The sequence below is a fragment of the Gossypium hirsutum genome, chromosome A09, assembly GCF_007990345.1.
Source record: "Gossypium hirsutum isolate 1008001.06 chromosome A09, Gossypium_hirsutum_v2.1, whole genome shotgun sequence".
Classification (NCBI taxonomy): Eukaryota; Viridiplantae; Streptophyta; class Magnoliopsida; order Malvales; family Malvaceae; genus Gossypium; species Gossypium hirsutum.
This window is the reverse complement of record NC_053432.1, coordinates 48,013,687-48,019,209: the sequence shown is the minus strand read 5'-3', so window position 1 is coordinate 48,019,209 and position 5,523 is coordinate 48,013,687. Positions and strand designations below refer to the sequence as shown.

The 5,523-nt window shown below is 27.9% G+C and overlaps 1 long non-coding RNA gene across 1 annotated transcript; it reads right to left on the bottom strand.

The window, feature by feature from the left end:
• Positions 1–4,135: 4,135 nt before the first annotated feature.
• LOC121206762 (uncharacterized) lies at positions 4,136–4,848 on the bottom strand. Its single transcript, XR_005901928.1, has 2 exons — positions 4,542–4,848; positions 4,136–4,461 (listed from the first exon to the last, which is right to left on the bottom strand). It is a non-coding gene; the product is annotated as an uncharacterized lncRNA (long non-coding RNA).
• Between the last annotated feature and the right edge of the window lie 675 nt (positions 4,849–5,523).

The following is a 5,523-nucleotide window of genomic DNA, read 5'->3' as shown; positions in this document are numbered from 1 at the left end:
CCTTATTATATATGTGATGTCCATATTTTCCAACATTTTGAACTTATATGAAATCTATAAAATTTATTAAATATCATGAAATTTTAAAAGAAAATTATAAAAACTATTAGATATTACAAAGTATTATTAATATGTCATGAAAAATATGAAAATATTAAATGAATATTATAAAAAATTTAGAATCTATATAAAAATAATTAAAATATAAAAACTTATTAAAAATATATTTGTAAAAAAAATTTAAAAAAAAAAAGAAAATTATGGAAAATATTTAGCATTTTGAAGGTTTGGATTAGATTTAATTAGAGAGCTTGAAGTGTGAAGGTAAATGTACTTACATGGAGTGTGAGTAAAGAGTCTAAGAGATAATGAATTTTAGTGACTTAATATGAGTGATAAGTAATGGTTTTGATTGAGAGGTGATGCGATAGGCATTAATAATAACGAGTTAAGGTATGATATAGAGCAGCATGTATGGATAAAAAAAAAAGAGTAGTAACTTTTTATTTAAAATTTTTTAACAATTATTAGAAATTATTAAAATGTTATAAAATATTATAGAAGTTATTAAATATTATTAAAAAATTAAAATTGCTACCCCTTTTATCAGTTTAGTTAATTTTATTGTTTGTTGAGAATTGTTATATAATCCTTAAAAATCATTTAAGCCTCTTAAAATAATTAAAAAATCAATTAAGTCCTCATAAAATAATTTAAAGAATCAATTAAGCTTTTATGTTCTCAAATTTCACCTTAGTACTTATCGGTCCATCAAGAGCTTCGACGGAAAATCATATTTAAAAAGTTTGATTAATTACTAACTTTTGATTAAGAACTCAATGGGGCTTCGACGAAAAACTATATTTAAAAGGTTCGATTAATTACTAACTTTTGATTAAAAACTCAATTGATTATTAAGTAATGGAGTTAAAATGGAAATGAAGGTGATGCATTAATGTGAAGGCAATAGGAAGAAGCAGGGGGAGTTTCACAAAGGTGGATTCTTTAAATTTTATTGTCACCTCTGAGATGGTAATAGAGCAGCTTGGCTGACATTATTATTTAAGTGGGAAACAATTTGTTACCAAAAATATATCTATGCCAAACAAACATCCACTTTTGTTTATTCTTTCACCTAATTCTTCCAACTTAGACAACGCTATCTAACCACTACTTTGTCTCCCATCTTCACCTATTTACTCTTTTCCAAACAAACATTTTTATTTTCATTTTAGGTTAGTTTTTGGTATATTAACTGTGTGTTTTTTAATTTTGTTGTCGGACTAAATAAGCCGTCACACGTTGTTTATATATATATATATATATATATATTATATTTTATAGGATACTTGTCATCACCTTAATTTTATTGTAGGAATTTAAAAACTCCATTTAGGCTCCACAAATAAGATTAAAGGTTGATAAATATTCTACAATGGTATAATAAAATAATTTAAAAAAAGAGAGACACGTGTTAATTTTATAAAGCTACTTGTGCAATAAAAAAAGTACATTACCAGTGTACCAAATATTCACCCTTATTTTATTTATTTTTAATAACGATCCATCTCTATAACAACATTTTATTATAATAATCAAGTTTTTTTCTAAAATCGATTTTTATTTATTTATTTTGGTGAAGACTATTTTTTATGTTTTATTTCCTCTATAATAACTTTTCATCCATAATAACAACAATAATAAAATATGAGGTACGGTAAACTCTTTACTAATTTAGTTCTCTATAACAACCTCTTGTCTCAAGTAAAATTAATTTTATTTTTAAGTGAAGTGAAAATAATAAATTTTAGTTAAAATATTTTTTTTCAATTAAATGTTTAAATTTTATATAAAAATATGTTAATCATATTTTATTAAATGAAAATAATCCTTTATAAATGAAATTACATTTATAAATATTATTAAAGATAAGATATATTATTAATATATTATTTATTTTTAATTTAAAAATTCTAAAAATGTAAATATGATCTAAATATCAAAAGATGGTATAAAGGTATAGCAACCACCTTCCTATAACCTTTAAAATTTTAGCAAATAAATAGAAATGTTATAAAAAAAAGTTGATTGTTTTCATAAATTACATTTAATTTTGTTACCAAAAAAATCACATTTAATTTCAATAAATTTGGAATTGAGTTTGGTCAAACTCTTAAACAAAAGGCAAAGCTTTTTAATGTTATTGTTCCATTTAAACTCAAGATTTTATTTAAAAAACTTTGAATTCCTTATCACTTGACACAACACACATTGATATTTATTTATTTATTTATTTATTTATTTTAAAAATAAGTAAATGTTTTATTAAGGAACAGCCTTTTTCTCCCTTTCTATCTTTTGCCCAAAAATAATTGACATTTTTATTCTTATTTTTGAGACCCTTATTGATTTACACCCCAGAATGATGATAGTTTAACCATCTAACAGAAAAATATTGATGGGCAGCGTGGTTGTACCAAATTCTCCTCTCCAATTAATTTCATTTTGATCCATTTTCATATCAAAATTATATAAACTGCTCCAAATATAATTTTCAAACTATCAATGTTGTCATTGTTTTGTTTTCTACAAGGTCCTCTAGTTTTTGCCATCAAACGAATGCAAAAATTGTAAACACAATAATTATGATCTTTTTAATCTCACCATTCCCTCTCTTCTCTCATTAAATCTTTTAATTATCCATTCATTCTTAATCTATATTATTGTTTATTATTATTTAAATTTCTAATTCAATTTATCTTTAAGAGTCAATCAGACATCAATTTGACTAAAGAATTATTAAATTACCCTTACATATTTCAAATAAGTTATATTTTTAAATGATACTTTTTTCTTTTTATATTTTAAACAAAATGGTTAAATATAAAATTAGTTCTTGAATTTGTCCACTTATCGCAGATTAGTACATATGGTTTTTTTGTCCTAAATTGGTACCCAAATTTTTTTTCCGTCCACTAATTTGGTACATGAGCCTAACGGCGTTAAGATTTTGCTGATGTGGTAGCATTGACCACTCATGCGCCGCCGCATGTTGCATTCTCAAAACCCCATTGACTCGTGTTTTATTTTTTTTATCGGATCGTTTTAAATATTATTACTTAATAATATTAACCCAAAATATTATTCCTTCAAAAAAAATTTCTTCACCATCGTCTTCAACATTTTCCTTGCTATCTCTTTCTCTTTCGTTTTCTTTGCTATCTCTTTCATTTTTCCTTATCTCGTTCATCCATTTGTTTGTTTTTTTCGCTTCTTCATTTCCTATCTCTTTCGTTCTCCTTTCATTTTCCTTTCATTTTCCCCTCTTTTGTTCATTCATTTGTGATTTCTTTTGTTTTCCATCTCCTTCACACCTCCACCATGTCTTCTTCTACAAATAGAAAATCAATTGCGCAAAAAAGGATTTTGTACTGCCATTGTGGGTTAAGGGCTCCCGTTTGCAATGTGAATACTCCAAAGAACAAAAGGAGAAAATTCTTTATGTGTGCGAACTTTAAAGAGGTAAATTAGGGTTTTTTTGTTTTGGTCTGCCATAGTTGGGTTTGTGAGAAACAAAGGGTTTTGTGTGTACTGACATTTTGTTGCAATTTGGGTTTAAGATGTATTCTTGGTTTTTTAATATTCTATTTTTGTTTTGTTGTATGTGAGAAATGAAGACTAGGGGTTGTAAATTTTTTTGATGGGTTGAAGGTAACAGTGACGGGATAGATTCAACTGTAAAAGAATAAGGATACACAATCGATGAAATAATACTTCAAAATAGAGAACAAAAGATTAAGACTTCAGAACGATAAGCTCAATATTGACAAAATATGAAAAATAAGATTGAAGGTAACTCATTTGGAAGAGAAGATAACATTATACAAGGCTAAAATGTCAAGGAACAACAAAGTAACAGTTGCTTATAAGTTGTTGTTAATTGTATCATGGAATGTTTTTTGGGTTATCTTGCTTGTGGATGGTGAAATGTCACTTATGTATTTGTTGTAGGTTTTGTTAAGAATGAATGAATTGAATTGAATGGAAAATATTTTTATGTTGTTGTAAAATGTTGTTGTAAAATGTTGTTGTAAAAGTATATGTAGATACCAAAATCTACATCAACAAATTAGAATCATCCAATACAACCATCATATAAGGGATCCATTCAGTAAAACTATCCAACAAAATAAAGCCATCAAATTATCCATCGTATGTTAAATAACGGAACCCAACTGAAAGGTATAAACAAAAAAATAGAGTCCATAACTCATCAATGAAATCAAATTGACATAAGCTATCTCCATGGCTTATGATTGTGCTTAGGTGGATCTTTGGACTTAACTTTTTTTGTGTTCCTACTTTCTTGAGTCCCACCAGTAGTTTCCTTATTGTTGCTTCCCTTCCTTTTATTAGTGCACGTGGTTAAGGCAGTCACCATGGTTTCCCTCTTATACCAGGCTGTAATGCATAAAATACATAATTAAAAAACATGTCACCAAAATACAATAAGCATAACAATTCAACAATTGGTAACTTACATTCAAAATTTGCATCCTTGTCCTCTCATTAGTTATAACCAAATCCCTTGCACAACTTGTTTTCCCCTGCTACGAAGTCTTGTAAGTATTTTTTGTGTTGAAGAGGTTGGCATAGTGGGAGGTGTTGGTTGTGTTGAAGGAGCTGGTGGATGATGCAGATGCTTTGGATGCAACAATTTAAGAAAGAGCTGGTGGAGTAGGAGCTACTGGAGTTGTACTCTACAAATTTAACATGTTAAGAGTTCTCAAATTAGCCAACAATTGCATTAATATTCTTAGTCATCTAAACACTTACAGTAGATGAGGTTTGACAGCTTCTGGAGTTGTGTCCAACCATGAAACACTTGTGACACTTTATCTTTCTCCCTTTTCTAAACAGTTTACTCCCACTCCCACTCTTCTCTCCCTCTTCTCTTACTCTGCTCTTTTTTGGTCTCCCAGACATTTTCCTTTGAATGAGGGGGTCAAATGGTCCTATAACGGTTTTTAACCAAAATTTCTCACTTGGGATAGCAAGCCATATAAAGCCATACAATTTTTCAAACACATCTTTTTTATGCAATTTTTCAAACACATCTTTTTTAAACCCCTTATATACAGAATCAGAAATATTAGTTGTTTTTTTTACAAAATGGTTGCAACAACATGTGAACATGGGATGCTAGTGAGATCCCATCTCCTAAAACTACATGACCAATAAGTTAACAACTATAACATCACTGAAGTTTGTCATTTTAGACCCTTCTACTCCATTCCATTTAACATAACAATATAAACTCATTTGGATACTCTTGTGTAACTTATCACATATGTTAGGACAAAATTGTTCATTCCAATTTTTACATTTGGCTAAATTGTTTACAATCACCCTCATTGCATACTGCCTAATTTCTTGTAACATGGAAATTATAGACATTGACCTAGCTCCTAAAATTGTTGCAGTAAAGGACTCAATAAATTTGTTGTCAATTGCATCACATAT